General features: G+C 43.7%; 1 pseudogene; it reads right to left on the reverse strand.

Moving 5' to 3' along the window:
- Window positions 1–2117: 2117 nt before the first annotated feature.
- Window positions 2118–7121, reverse strand: LOC147423657 (uncharacterized; annotated as a pseudogene).
- Window positions 7122–16867: the final 9746 nt, after the last annotated feature.

A 16867-nucleotide genomic window follows, 5' to 3' on the forward strand; every position in this document is an offset into this window, starting at 1 on the left:
ATGTAGGCCACATCAACAGGCAAAATTAATTTTTTCCCGCTCCAAGCAAAGAGCACCAAGTCAACAACCGCAATCTTTGCATGCATCGTAGGATGCCCGCCACATCAGCAGTCGGAATTGTTGGTTGTGAAGCTACAGTCTGAATCTCTGTGGGAGCTTGCCACATCAACAAGCTGGTTGCATGTTGTCGCATTGTACATATTCTGCATGGTCGCTTGTTTTATAGGGAATGGTCATTGCACAACCATTCCATACCTCGTCACAGTTGGAGGTCAAGGGGTTGAGAATTGTGACTATCCATCAAGGTGACATTTTGAGCCAGAATGCCTACAAGCAATCGTTGAATTTTTGATAGCTCAACATCCAAAATTTGAGACCAATCGTCCAATGATTGCATGCCAAATCAACACTCATAAAGAATTTTGGGGATCCTTGTAGCCACACAACTTTTGTCACGTCAACATGCAGAATTTCATTTGAACAAATCACATCTCTGGCCAAATCAGCTATTGTAATCACGTCAAGGTCCATTTCGTGGCCCCCTTCCCCCTGATTGTGACGGCCAGCTAATCCCCAAGAATGAGGCTCCCACCATGACTCCCCTCCCCTTCGGTTGCCATCTGGTCCCTTACATTCCTGGAAATGGTCCCTTACAGAACATTCCCTACCCATTAATTTTTATGGTAATTTTCCTTGCTTAATAGTATACTGGCTTGAAGTTAAATAAATTCAATACTCGAAACATTCCCCCCCTACCCCTCTATGAACCTGTCCGTCCCTCCCTACGTTTAGGCTTGCTTCCATCCCATCCTCCCTTCCACCTACTACTTCCTTCCTATCAAAGCCTCTTCAATCCTCTTTCCCCCTTGCCTCTTCCCTCCTCCAAGCATAGAGGGAGCGCATTTGCATTTGATAGTCTGCAGCCCTCGTTCATAGAGCGCATGAGGTAGCATATTTGCACCTAATAGCCTGCAACCCGCAACCCTGCACAAGAGGCTCTTTCCACCACTATCCCATCTTTGCTTTCTACGACCAAGCACAGGCCGTGCATAGCGGCCTATTCATGAGGAGATTCTTTGAGAGGTTTCACTGCAGTAAAAAATGGTTCATGCAATTAACTGCAATTCCACTGGTCTAAATCTCCCAAAGAGTGATTAATTTTACTAATCTAAACCTCACGGATTGCTTAAAGAGAGCATCCGCTAAAGATTCTTACTAACATACATTTAATTTAAATCGTGGGCACATACTTCCTCTTTCATTACTAGGCTACATTATGGGGAGTCTATCTTAGCTATGCCAAAAACTTAGTACACATTACCATTGTACTCACTTATGCTTGTGTGTACGCGTGGAGTAGGTGTGTGGGAGTATAGATTAGTACCTGGCTCTAAACCCACTATTGTATTGATGCACGCTTGTGTACGTGTGTGGTGTGGGACTATATTATAGTACTTAGTTCTATACCCACTATTGGGCACTACCGACGATGCTCTATCATTCATAGTGTTGACTAATATTGCAGCACTCACTGGATTGTTATATTGGCTTGTGGATGACTACCATGAACCTACACCTTGAACTTTCCTTTAATGGTGAGCACATGTATCGAATCTCGCTTGACCCCATCTCACTCTTGAGGAATGGCAATAGAGGGTCCACCAAAGATCCTTGGCCACAATAGTAGCTTCTTGACAAAGGAGGGAAGACTCGTCTCCACAACCTCTAGTCTGGTCCACAATTATATGTAAGAATAACTCGCTTACAAAGGGAAAAGCTAATAAGTAAAAAAATCCAGCTTATCCAGAATGCAGGGGCACTTAAAACATAAGGGCAAAGGAGCCATGCCGAGGACATTCTCCAACAAGGAAACATACATACCCCAAATTTAGAGACAAACATTTCAAATATTCTTGGGATATTGCTTGTCACTGGATTTGCTAAAAATCATGTAGGTTTTGATTGTCTCTAATGCCTTGGGAAGCCTCAAAATTGAATTTCCTAAAATAGAGTGTGTAAAAAAGATCAATGTTGGTATTATTTAATGCTCCTTTTCATGACATTTTGCAAGTGAGAAACCCTCCTAAACTTCTTTACTCTATAATAAGTAAGCCACATCAATACTGATAGACAGCAAAGGCAACTGCAACACCAAATATATCTTCATTTGAAAAGGTCTCTTCAGCGTAATCATCAGTATTTGGATCCCAAAAACATTGACAAGCCATGCTAAAACCTTGGCCTCGCTTTTTGCCAATTGCAGCTTGCACTACTATTTTGTATCTCTCATATTCCATCTCTGTCATTCAAAGCAATGAGGACTATCATAAACAATCCATAGTAAGATTTTTATTTCATTGATAGATAAATAGCATGTACACGGGGGAAAAAAAATTGCTTGTTGAATTAAGATATAAATTTTCAAAACAAAGATATTGAAAATTTAACAAGGTACGTATTGGTAAGTTCTTTATTATATTCATTTCACCAAAGATTCCTGCGAATCTCATGCTCCCCTGTATGAGGACCTTACCTTCAAAAAGGACTAGAGAGGGTTTGAACTCAGGCCCCTCGGCATATAGGACTTTCGAGTCTCAAGCCTAACCACATGCACCAAGATGTTGAGCTGGTACTGCAATTGATTCATCAAGTACAAAAACTAGCAAGCTCTGTGCATGCCTTAACATCTGGCTTTGTCTCCCCCCCCCCCCGTCACGGAGCTTGAGGTTGCCCAAGCTTGCTCCACCCCTCCCTGCCTCTGCTCGCTCGTCGTGCATCCTTACCTTCGTAGCATCTTCAAAAAATTCCGATTAATGCATCATTTTTCGGAATCGAGGACGGCTTTGTCTCCCCCCCTCCCCCCCCGTCACGAAGCTTGAGGCCGCCCAAGCTCGCTCCACCCCTCCCTGCCTATGCTTACTCGTTGTGCATCTTTACCTTCGCAACATCTTCAAAAGATTCCGATTAATGCATCATTTTCGGAATCAAGGACACATGCTGACCTCTACACAAAATTGAAACGAGAAATTGCAAGCTGCCACTTTGGAAGGTTCAAACGCATTGCTAAAGAAAAGAAATTTTCTTAGTCTTAACAAGGTAAACGGCTCCTATTTGGCTCTACACGCTGATTAACCTGAATCTGGCCAGATTCTCCCAGAAACGCAAATATGCAAAATAATCATTCTCTCTCCTCTCTCTTCCCTCGCCTACTTCGTCGCGTGCCTGCACAGCCATGGAGAACAGCCCCCCGCACAGCACCGTCTCCAACCCTGCTCCGCCCCCGCACATCATCGTCTCCAATACTGCTCCCCCCCAGCTTGAGCGCAACTGCCTCCCCTTCTGTGGCGCCACCTCCCCAGAGCAAAAACGAACCTACCCGTGCATGCTCGTACACTGCCCTCCCTCTGTGCCATGCATATACTCAGCACCTCCGTGCCCCTATCTCCCTCTTCTTTCGTGCAAAACCGACCCTGCAACAGATGGCCTTGGGCGCGCGCTCCCTGCAATGTGCCCCCTCCCTCCGCCTCGCATAGAAATCTACCTCCTCTCTCCTCTCCTCTCTCCACCACGTGCCCCTCCACCCCTCTTTTCCCTCAAACTTTCCAGGGCATCTAGCCAGATTCTCATTAATTACGCCCTTCCCAAAATTGGGAGCACCTACTGGCATTCTAAAATGAAAACGAACCCAACTTATGTAAGGCTCTGAAATAAAGGACCCATTGTCAAACTAAAAACCAAAGAAGATTTCAATGCTTTCTCTCTTCTTCTTCAAGGCTTGTTTTAGAAAACCAAAAAGACTTTTTGAATTGTTGATCGAACAAAATTACAAGAATTCATACCGTGCACAGATGTACGCGAATGCAAACTTTAAAACATCCATGGAATCTTTGCCTGTAGCAAGGATTTAGAAGGGGCCTCCACGAGACGCAATAATTGAAAGACAAGACATAATGGGTGTCTTAGAGGGCTCCCCCATAGGCCCTTTAAAAGGACCTTTGAAGGGCCCTCAAATTGATGCATGCGAGCCTCATACGCATCTTTGATGACTGCTACATTCCACCATGATCCATTGGAACGGCAACTTTTTCGATGGGGGTTGCTTCAACCAGGGCTCGGGAAACATTTTTTGTGGATTGGCTTTGGAACCTTTTCACATGCATATAAACAGGCTAACTCTAGATTTGAGAGGGATAATCACACTTAAAATCTCATATTATAACTAAAAATTCCATAATTTGAACCAGCTTGAGAACCTTCTTGCCCAAACTTGAGCCGGTCATTTTTCATTTTGAACGGATAAAGCGAACCTATCTTTTCTCGATGCATGGTCAGCCTGCACCATGATCGGCCAATAAAAAATTAGTGTCATGTGTTTGAACGGTATAAATCAGCTCTGTAAAATTTTTCTCTTCATTAACCTCGAGTGGTGAAATAGGACTAGGTGCCCGTTGGCCAGCCTTGCTTAAGAAGACCAGATGTGTTCGAAGGATAAGCAATTTTTGTCCTAAAACTGTGGTTACAGGCACGGTGCCAGCCAAAAATGTGTTTAGCCTCAAAGGTGATGTAGTGAAACCCTTAGTCAATGCATATGGCATTAATACAAAACTCCCACAAACCTAGGTATGCTGACTTTATCCTTGGAACATCTTGAATTTGATTTCAGATATGAAGTAACCTTTTTGAACACAAGCGTGAAAAAGAAAGCACGCTTTGAGATATCATAAGTATTGTCATTATCTTTTTGCTCCAGTTGTCGCATGTACCATGGACGGTCCTTCTCCATGTAAGGAAGAAACTTTAAGAATTCAGTGTCTCTCTTTGGTAAAACAATGTAATTCAACCTTCAGAGATCTTTTGCAACACTAACTTTATGAGAACTATTTCAGACAAAAAAGTTCAAACAGGAGAGATAATTAAACACTCTGCATCCATCACGGTCGCTGGGTCACTGATTCTGCCTCAGCCACCGATTGCAGCAAGTCTGCCAACGCTTGGAATTTCCCGCTGTTGACGTGTCATTAATTACAAGGTCTCGTAATTCTCACTGCTAACGTGTCAGAAGGGCAGCGACGCATGATGGCCGGGAATGGGCTCTGGTCAGCCCATTCCACAGCACGCTCCCGGCTCCCACTGATCGCGTGACCTGTGGAATGGGCCTCCGAGAGTCCATTCCCTACTCCTTGGTTTCTTTCATATTTCCAAAAATACTGAGCAAAATCAATGATAATGAAACCTACGCAAAATAGCTACCAAAGAGAAAAAGTTGATAGAACTATAAACCAACAGACATAATCCAAACAATTGCTATTTGCGGAGTGTAAAGAAAGAGAAAACCATAAACTGAATGTACCCATTCTATAAAATAAATAGCTCCATCATACATATACAATGACAAGACGATGGCACAGAGAAACTTTTAGCATTAATAGTCTGTAGACAATTTAAGAAAAAAAAGAATGTTGGGGAAACTCAATGCAAATAGAAGTTCAAACTCAAATTGCCTTTGTCACCCAGATCATTACTTTGAACTTTAGCAATACCTTTCAGCCTGTTCTTGATGATGTCGGCAATGTCCCGTACCCATCCAGAGGCAGCTTCGCCATATCATAAATTATACCAGAGAGCCGTTCTCGTAAAGTTGTTCTTATAATGTCTTTTGCTTTACCAGGCAGGAAATATTGTTTTGGTGCATAAGTCAAATCGCTTACAACTGTTATCTGAGCATAGGATGACGAGTGAGTTTTCATTTGAGGTCACAGGTGATTGTACAAACCACTGTTAAAAGCAGCTGAGCAGGCAACTAACGGCTGGAATACACAGTTAACTATGCTCTAAAATTTAAGCTGCTAAGAAGATTATTAAAGTGGCGATGAGATAAGGTGTATCACTTAAATGGTAGATAGCAACAAACAGAGTGCAGCATAGAAACCAACCTAGAAATGCAAGTCAATGTGTTATTCAAAACTACAAGTGAGACTTCCACCTCCTCATTCACCAGAAATAAGTAAGTGTGACTTAAGCCTTCACATCCCCTCTTGCTGCATCTTTTTGAATTCTTGCAAAGATGATGCTTTATATGCTCTGGATGGGGACCAGGAATTGTTACACCGGTTTGTCAGAGTAGAGTCTTGCTGGGGAAACTCGTTGTTCATGGGCTCCTTCCTTCTCAGATTCATGCTAGTATTCAAGTGGAAGGTGGTCTTTGAGTCCAAAAGACGATATGGCTCTTCGCATTCGTGCACATGGCCAGTTTGAGCGCAGGATAAGAGGATTGTTTTGCTTTAACCATCCTTCAGGCCTTGGAACACCGTCCCCCTCGTCGCCAGCAGAAGCCCCAATCCACTTGGAGAGGAGACTTCACCAACCTTTGGCGTGAACTTCCGATTCCGTAGGAAGCAAGGCCACATGCAGGTTGGGAGTCGTTTGCATGTGGCTCGGTGTTCCATATCAACAAACCTGTCTTTGGAGAGCATCACTCAGGAATATGTGTAGCATCTAGATAGGCGCGCTGACAGTAATATGTGCAGCATCTAGATAGGCATGCTGTATCAATTTCTTCCTGTTGCGTTAAAAAGAGAAGGAGATCACCTTTTGAGATTGAGATTGGCTCAACTCAACATGTCTGTGCAACCACGCTGTGCCGATTTCTTCCTGTCGTGTTAAAAAGAAAAGATCATGTTTTGAGACTGGCTCTGTTAACTGTGTCTGCATAACAGTAATAAATTGCAACATCTAGATAGTCACTCTAGATTGAATGGGAAGACTTTGTGTTTGCTCTTGTATTGATAGCTTGCACCGCTGGGCATATGTGGGTGCCTCACCAATTGCATCCTTCATACGCTCCAGCATGTTGTAAATAGAGAGTCCTCAACGACGAAGTTCCTGAGACATGCTCTCCAGTTTCTAGGAACTAGTTAAGGGCGTTCGAGAAGATCAATTGAGCCTGCTGCAGAAGGTATGATTCGAGGCTCCTGAAGATTTGAAGCAGTACTCCATGGTGGCAAAGTGAGAACGTGCATATTGGCTGCCAAACCAGAGGGATTGTGCTTGCATCTGGGCTGGACTTGGCACCCGTTGTTCAAACAGCTGCTGCCTCCAGAAGTGGTAAAGACCAGAAGTGGTTAGATGCGTTAGGTGACATGTTACACAAATTGTTTGTACACGTTGGATACGGTACGCAAGGTTACGCAACACCTATAATTCTAGCAGTCTTGATTGGAGATTAAAGGTCATATAAACTGTGTAAATTAAAAAGGTCTTTCGAGTGAGTCTCACTGATTTGGGCTCATTTTTGAAGGCTGAACTTATCATTCATTTCAAGGGTAAAAATAACTACCCTTCATTAAACTATATTTAGGCAAAAATGAGAAGGGCTACTTTAGGATCCTATCCTCCTTTTCAAGGGTAGAATTATTTCTGCCCTTCACTAAAAGGTAAAAGTGCCTCTGAAGGGCATCGAAGCTTCAAAAATGAGCCCCGACAATGACACTGATGCTCCTAATCTAATGAGAAAGAACTTGAAGCCTAAAGGTGTAACGTATGGCTGCAACATCACACCCTTTTTGACATGCTAAAACATTCCTTAGAACGTACTCGGACCAAAGCAACGAAAGGAGGAGGCGCTCTGTCACAAACTGATGACGTGGCATGCCTAACGGACAAAAGAGCACCTGTTGCCAGGGCACTCGGGACACTGGCAAAAGTAAAAGAAGCTGGCGGGCTGGCAATTCGGATTTTTCCGGATTTTGCGCTTGCTGACTGTACGGGTTTTTGCGTTTTGCGTAGGCTGCGCTGACATGGTAGTGTACGTATTTCCATCGTTTGCGCTGGGCTGATTGCGCGCCAGCTTTTGGGAAGCCAAGTGCTTTTGAGTTGAAAGCTTTTCATGGTACTGCTTTTCGATGGCCAAGGGCCTTTAAATAAGACCCTGGGCCTCTCTGTGGCTCGTATGTGTTGACAAGCCTGTGAGCAGAGAGGACCTGCCGGCAATTGTACTTTGCTCAACATTAATACAAAAAGAAATACAGAAAGGGGCGCAGTCTTTGGGGCCAATCTCTCTAGGCACGGAACTATGCCGGGCCGTGTCTACTCAATTGAACTGTGAATTAAGTGTGAAGTACTTTTAAATTGATTCTCTCTTGCGTGTCGTGCCAGATTCTCGACTTGCGGTGCCCAAGTCTGTTACAGTGGTATCAGAGCTCAATCGATTTTTCTTCTACCAAGAAATCCGATCCCTTTTTTTGCAACATACATGGATTCTGGCAAGAATAAGATGAATCCTCATGATACTTCTGGAACGGGAGGCAGCATGGGAGCTTCGAATGGATCAGCAGATCAAGTATACGTGCCACCTCGGCCTTCGGAGTATCAACTAATGGAGATGCAACGTCAACAGCAGCTCGATGATTACGCAAAGCAGATGCTCCAATTTGCGAAGGATCCACAATATGCTAAATTTTTGACCCGGCACCCGATTGACGAAGTGCAGTACTCACTAGCAGAAAGCCATTGACACACCAATAAAGTCAGCCCTCAAGAAACCTCATGTCCCAAGGATGTTTAGTAAAGATGAATTTGACGACATTGTCGAAAGACGCATCAACCAACTTTTGGGGGCGAAGAAGCAATCGAAGCAAGTACAAGAAAATAGAAGACGCATGTGCGCTTCGAAGGATTGTCTAGTTCGTCCTCATCTTCTTCTAACAGTTCGGATAGCTCTTCCTCTTCTGGTTCGAGTGATGAGGACAAAAAGGGCAAGAAACAAAGAAAGAACTAGAGATTTGGAAAGAACAAGAAGAAGGCCAAGAAGAGCAAACCATACCGCAAATCTTGACATTTTTCTGACAGTTTTGACAAGGATTCATCCTCCTCAGAGAGTTTGCACTCCGATGACCACATGTTTTATTCAAAAAAGAAACACTTTTACAGAGCCAACCAATATAATTTTCTTGAGGACAAGGGAAAAAAGACCAAGAAATTCAAGGAGGGTGGACAAGCAATGAAGTTTGAAACCTTTTCAGGGTTTCGAGATGCTCCCAAGGCTTTAGCCTTTATGCAACAGTTTGACATAGCATTCTCTGGAGGGCGCTACTCAAAGCACTCCAAAATCAGAAGGGCAACATCATTTTTGCAAGGAAATGCACGAACGCTATCCACTCTTCTCTTAAGGAAAGAAGCCCCGACAAAGTGGTTAAAGTTCAAACGGCTCTTTATTTCCTCTTGGCTGACTCAGGAGTACGAACGATATGTGATTACTGCTTGGAACCATCTTCGGATGACCAAGGCAGACACTTTGGATGCTTTTTGTGAGAGATTTTGGGATGCTTTTCTACCTACCTCTTCTTTTAAGAAGGTCACTTTCAAGCAGCAAATCGAGCGATTTTGCTATGGACTTCCCAAAGAGATCTAAGATTACTGCCTTCAACAGAAGTCCGAGTCCATACAACAACTAATGGGACATGCTAAGCAAGGATTTGCGATGCATTTTAGTAACCTGACTTACACCACCAATCAAGGTTTGACACCAAGGACCGGACAAAATTCGACAAATGATAATAGAAGGAGAAAGAACTTTTAGGAAGAGAAGGATGCACGACCCCGATTGTCCGAGGAACAGAAATCAAAATACCTCAAGGAAGGGAAGTGCTTTGACTGTGGAGAACAAGGACACATCTCTACAAGGTGTCTCAAAAAGGCAAAGGAAAGACAATCAAAAGACAAGCCAAAGAGTTCCAGAGCAGCTGAAGAACGTGGCAGAAAAGGAACGATGAAAGCAGGGCTGGTACCAGATTGCATAGAGGCTGACCCAAATCAGATGGATGAAATCACAGAACTTTGCCGTGCATGGGGCAAGGTACGAGATCAGGAATCCCTCATCTTCCTTGACGGAGGAGCCAAGGCCAACTTCATCTCACCTGAATTGGCCACTCAACTTACGCCCGACAGAATGGGGCCACAAGCGGAGGCAGTTCGGGATGTTTCCATTACACATGTCATTGGCAAACTCCGTTTGCATTGTCAAGGGTATTTAGGGCACGAGGAATTTTACATCATGCCTTTGGAAGGATGTGACGTCCTCATAGGAATCCCTTGGTACCACAAGAACAACGCCGTGGTTGATTATCGGGCCAAGAAAGCTACTTTGAAGAAGGGCAGGAAAATTGTGCTTCATGTAAAATTGAAGGGCGAGTCCGTCCCACTTGTATCAGCTTTAGCCATTTCCAAATTAATGAAATACACTCTTTTCGTTTACTCGACCTACTTGAGAGAACTGAATGATGAATAACGAACCAATATGTCTGAATTGGATAAGGAACGACAAGAATTTTTACACACGCAAGCTGATTGTTTCTCTGAAGGCCTACCAGGCGAGTTAACTCCACCTCGTCCTGAGGACCATACGATTGATTTGATTCCTAGAAGTACACCACTAAACCGGCCACCTTATTAAGTTTGCCGAGCCCAGAATGAAGAAATAATTAACCAAGTAAAAAAACTTCTAGAAAAGGGTCTCATCCAACCTAGCACGTCACCTTTCTATTGCTAGTACTAAAGAAAGACGGATCTTGGGGAATGTGCATTGACTATAGAGCTCTCAATAAAACCACCATCAAGAACCGACTCCCTATCCCAAGGATCAATGATATTCTTGAAAGACTACAGGGATCCTCTTGTTTTAGCAGAATTGATCTAAAGAGTGGATATTATCAGATTCAAATTGCTCCAAGGGATGTCTACAAGACAACTTTTTCGGACAACCTTTGACTTATACAAATACTTGGTTATGCCTTTTGGACTTACGAATGCTCGTGCAACATTTAATAGAATAATGGATAGGATTCTCCAAGAGTATCGATCTTTTGTGGACACTTTCTTTGATGACATTATAGAATTCTCCAAGAATGACGCAGAGCATAGACATCATCTGCTACAGGTCTTTCAAGCATTGCGGAAGCATAGATTGGTTATCAATGCCAAAAAGAGTGAGTTTTTCTTGCCAGAGATACATTTCTTGGGGCACATCGTCTCAGCAGAAGCAGTGCAGATGGACTCGACCAAAATTGAGACTATCCGCGATTGGCCTGACCTAAAGAATGTTCATGAAGTTCGAAGCTTTTTGGGCGTGTGCTCTTACTATCGGCGGTTCATTCGAAAGTTTGCAGAGATCACTTCACCTTTGCATTTACTAACTCAAAAAGGAGTTCCTTTCACGTGGGGACCGACAAAGGTGACCGCTTTTCAAACCCTCAAAGAAAAATTGACTATCGGACCAGTGTTGGCTTTGCCAGACTTGCAAAAGCCATTCGGGGTTTATTGTGATGCTTGCGGTCATAATCTGGGAGTAGTTTTGATGCAGGAAGGCCATGTCATTGCTTACGAGAGCAAGATGTTTTCAGGGCGGAAGTTGGTAGCACAGATTTATGAGAAAGAGCTATTGGCCGTGATCCACACTCTTACACAAAAGCGACACTATTGAACTTTCATAGTGTTTATGGATCATCAGAGTTTACGCTACTTCTTGTCATAGAAGCAGCTTTCGAAAAAGCAGATGCAATGAGCTAACACCCATTCAAAGTTTCACTTCCAGATTGTCCATGTTTAGGGACAGAAGAACTTAATGGCAGATGCATTGTCTCGGAAGCCCTTGGTTTTGGCTATTTCTGCTATATATCACCGAAGCTTCGAGAATATGGTTGACCAATACGCCACAGATCCTGACTTTGCTGATATCTTTACCCGGATAATGAATAGGGAGACAGTTTTAGGCTATTCCATATGGGCGGCTATTTGATGCGAAAAACGATGTTGTGTGTTACACAGCCTTTGAGAAAAAAGATATTGACAGAGAGCCATTGTCCACCTTTTACGGGACACCGTGGCATAGATACCACCTTGAAGGGTGTAGAGCGTTACTTCTATTGGCTGAGGCTCAAAAAGGATGTGGATGACTTTGTTGACAATTGTTTAGTATGCCAAAAGGTCAAGTTTGACAAGCATAAGGCACCAGGACTTCTACAACCTTTACCCATTGCCTCCTGTCCCTGATTTACTTCTACAACCTTTACCCATTGCCTCCCGCCCCTGGAAATCAATGCTATGGACTTCATCTTTGATCTTTCCAAGACTCAACGTGGGCACAATGGCATTTGGAAAGTCATTGACAGATTTAGCAAGCAAGCTCACTTTATTCCAATAAAGAAGACCATCAAGCCTGATCATTTGGCAAGACTGTTCATTGCATAGATTTTTTGCTTACTTGGCATGCCTAAGAAGATAGTTTCGGACAGAGCCCCCTGATTCACGAGTTTGTTTTGGAGGGCAATTTGGGAGAATATTGGCGCGTGCTTGCAGTTCTCATCATCATTCCACCCACAGACAGATGGGCACTCTGAGATAGCCAATTTAGTTTTGGATTTATTAAACTCTTACATCTTCAATCAGAAGACTCAATGGCAAAAGTATTTGCCTTTGGTGGAATTTGCCTACAATAACACGGTTCACTCTTCGACGGGGAAGGCACCATTTGAGGTAATCGAAGGTGCTAAGAAGGTCTCTCCTTTTCTAAGCACAAAGGACAAGATTTTTGAAGCAGATCAGTACACGAGGGATTTGGACACTGCAAGGTTCGCGAGACTCTGGAAAAGTCTCAAGCACAACACAAGAAGGCAGCCGATAAACATAGATGTAACTTGAAGTTGAAGAAAGATGATCGGGTACTCTGAAAGGCACGCCTAAGGAAACGAAAGGGAAAGGACCGGCTTTTTTCAAAGCTTAGCATTAGGTACCTTTCCAGATTCAAGAACAGATAAATGATGTATCCTTCAGACTCAAGTTCCCAGACACTTGAAAGATTCACAATGCTTTTCATGTGAGTCTCTTGAAACCTTTTAAGGGTGAGTTGCCAATTGACAGGGAGCCTGATAAGCAACCTAAAGTGGAAGAGAGCAAGGAGATACTTGTTCCAGAACAGATACTGACCCATATAGAAAGGAAAATTAGGTAAAGCAATTCGGCGGTTCTTAGTGAAATTCAAGAACTATCTGGCATTGGATACGAAGTGGATGGAGGAGGAGGACCTAGCAGATACTCTCAGATTTTAGAACTTTACCTTGAGGCTTTCGGCTTAGCTACGTCTATTCCAAAAGATCCCACAGATCAGTAAGGTTGAATCTGGCTTAGACCGGAATGCATGAAAGGGGAGTCACTCTCCTCCTTTGTCACAAGTTACCTAGAAGGAATGAAGTCATTGATTTCCCTTTGGATTTCAGGGAAATTGTGCTGACAATATTCTGTTGTATGACTGTATGAATAAAAAAATTGGAAATGGGAATTCCCGAACTTGAATTTGATTGATGTGTACTCTCTCATGTGATTTTGTTTAAGTGCAGGATTGAAAGACGAGAAACAAGTTTGTTACTAGAGCTAACTACAAAAGCTCCTCCCTTTAAAGTAGCATTCCTCCCTTGCTTCTTCTCCTCGGACATTAAAGAGTTGATTACATCTTGGAAATTTGGTGTTGGATCCTTCTCCTCAATGATGGTCATTATCTGGTCAAAGCTAGGTGGTAAGGCTGGTAGAAGAACTGCGATTTTGTCCTCCTCTGGTACTGCACTGTTTACATAAGCTAGTTGTGTGTTCATGCTTTTGAGGCGATTGACCAAGCTTGCAATATCTTCGTTATGTTGCATTTTTAATTTGTATAGATCCTTCTTTAAGCTCACTTTGCTCTTCTTTTTCCTAGCTCCAAAGTTTTTTTCTAGTGCTTCCCATGAAGCTGCCGAGGTTTCACAATCATCAGTAAAGTGTACATAATTGTCATGTAACAGAAGTGTACATAAGTGTCCGAGATCACTGCTTGGAACAGAAGTCAGCTTCTATTCAGGAGTTGATGAGTCATGCGAAGCGGGGCTTTGCCATTCACTCTTGCAGTCTGACCTACCCCACAGATGAGGCCATGACACAATGAGCCGAACATACTTCTGGGATGAAAGTAGAAAGAAAAAGATCAACCCAGAGAAAAATGATGCACGACCCAACCTTACTCCTGAGGAGAGAGCTCACTTCATCAGATAGGGCAAGTGCTTTGGATGTGGGGAACAGGGACATTGTTGGGGTATAGGCGCCTGTGCCTTGCCCGGCCGCCCAGAGTCTGGGCGCCCACTGACTTGTATACCTTATACATAGCATAAGTGTATAGGGGGCTGCTCACTCTTGGAGTCTCCCCACCCACATCGTGTTGTGTGTCTCCTTCTCTCTCTTTCTCTCACTCTTCGTCTGTGGTGCTCCCCGATCCCCTTCAATTGGTATCAGAGCTATGGTGACCGCGGAGAGCACGACGGCTTTGAGAGCTTCGAGGCGATAGCGCGCTCGCTCTCGACGGTGGAGTTCGATCGCGGAGTTTCACGGAGAGCGATTTTAGCTTGAGGAGCATTGTCTTTGGAGCTTAGGAGCTTGGTGTGGTCAAGCTTGGTTGAGGAGGCGGTTGCGGCTTCCTTGGTGAGAGGAGCTTTTGAGCTCAGTGGAGCTCGTTAGAGAAGTGCTCGGCGGAGGAGAGCTTGACATTCGAGTGCTTGGATGCTATTGTGGCAGAGCTCTTGCATTGGAGCTTGCATTGAGAGGACATTGCATCACGCAGAGTGAAGCAGGAGCAGGTTCAAGACTGTGTGCAGCTCGTTTTTGCCATTTTCGGGCTCTAAAACGCAGTTTTTTGCGTAGCTCCGGTCCGTCATACAGAGTCAAATCTACATGATCCAGGAGTCTAGGTCAGGGTTTTGGCATGCTCCGGAGGCGATGGTGATGTCTATTTGCTGAAATTATGCTTTGAATTACAACAGGTACAGCAACAGGTTTATTTGCGCACTTTCGGGTCCCAAAAACACTGTTTTTGGTATATCTCACACACATGGAGTATTTTCTGCGGCAACCAGCAAATTCATAGGTGTACACAGGTTTTTGGATATGCATTTGTCCAGAGAGCCACTCATGCGAGAGTGAGCTATGTTGCCATGGTCTTGGCGGTTTATGTATACCATATATGGATTTGTGTATTTGTTTATGGCTGAGATTATTTGAGATTTGGCTCAATTTATAGAAGAAACTCTGTTGGATTTTATCCAGGTTCTCGCCATAGCTTCTACGTATCCGTAGATTTCTCTTTGACAGTTTAGTGGTTGAGTTTACTCCCACTTTGACAGGTGATTTTCAGTCATCATTTGGTTATGGTATCACTTGTGTATGCCCTTGTGTGCCGTATTTCGTATTGCGCATAGCGACAGATCTTGCAAGGTTTTGTGAAATGTTGCTATAGTTATCTGGCAGACATTTGGTCATCGATTGAAAGGTATTTTGGAAGCAATCATCATTCACATGTATGTCATTTGAGGTGCCGTTGAGTGGTACTCCGGCAAGAGCGGGTATGCTCATATGTATGACTTTGTGAGGTGATTCCGGTCGAGTTTATTCCCGGATTGGCCATTGTGGCATATATTATTGTCTCTTTGAGGTTTACTGTTGAGATTTTGCTCCAGTTACAAAGGAGACTCTGCCAAAATTTTGTCAGATATTTATGCGCGATTGAGTCATATTGACTTGTGATTTTGTGCAAGGTTTTGCACGGTTATTGGTGCAACTTTGCATCAGGTTTTGAGTCATATTTGCAGACTTTTGTTGATGCGATTCGAGCCAGTTTAGGGCTGATTTGGTTGAAATTTTCTACTCATTGTTGGTTACTCTTTTGCGAGCATTATGGCTGATTTTTCATTTGACTTTCAACGTTATGGTCTGACACAGTTTGATGGTGTAGATTTTGTTGCTTGGAAGGAACATAGGCTTGAATTGACATTGCGGGAGCTCTATTTTGGAGTGTGTCTCACTGGTTTTACATTGTGTTTCTGGCCATATTTGTAGACAGTTTCCAGGTGTTGTTGGTGAGGTGATTTTGCTTTCTAGTTTGCTACATTGTGCTCATGGCAGAGACAGGTGATCGCTCAGATTATGATCTCTCCGAAATGCGCATGTTTGATGGGTCAGACTTTGCAGCATGGAGAGAGTGTATGCTTGACGCATTGACACAGCGAGGGTTGCATGGACCATTGAGTGGTGATGCAGGTAGACCTTCATACTTGTCTGACGATCAGTGGCAGGAGCTAGAGGAGATGGCACTATCTACACTCTCTTTGCACCTTGCGGAATGTGTATATGCTCTTGTTATGTATGAGACTACTTCGAGAGCACTTTGGCGCAGATTACATGATATGTATGATAGATCTGAGTCATCAAGGACTCGTGTGAGACACGTACATTCACGAGTATGCCGACAGGTGACATGTTGGTATTGTGGTCATTCTGGACACGTTAGACGACGCTGTTTTCGTCGTATGCGACATCGTAGGAGACATGGCAGTCTCAGAGATGTATGTAGTGATGCCATGGACTCAGTTGCTTTGATAGTTCAGGCAGATGTAGTGTCGGAGTATACTAGTGACGGGGATGTCACTTTTACCTCGAGCTATGCACGAGATGCTATACATGTGGATAGTGCACTCCCTTCGCAGTGGTTGCTAGATGCAGATGCTATGTTTCATGTCACGCCGCATCGTGAATGGTTTTGTAGCTATTCTAGCAGGATGCTTGGCAGTGTACATTTGACCGATGGATCGGTGCATGCGATAGCAGGTGCAGGAGATGTGAGACTGTCATTACCGAGTGGTGCATCTTACTTGTTACGACATGTGCGCTATGTACCAGATTTGACAGTGAGTTTGATCTCGATTGGTTAGCTTAGAGATTGTGGATATCAGATTTCGCTACGAGAGCGAGATTTTGTGATGCATTTGAGATGCTATACATGTGGATAGTGCACTCCCTT

Source organism: Adiantum capillus-veneris, chromosome 26 (genome assembly GCF_014529385.1).
Source record: "Adiantum capillus-veneris isolate H3 chromosome 26, ASM1452938v2, whole genome shotgun sequence".
In the NCBI taxonomy this organism is placed as follows: Eukaryota; Viridiplantae; Streptophyta; class Polypodiopsida; order Polypodiales; family Pteridaceae; genus Adiantum; species Adiantum capillus-veneris.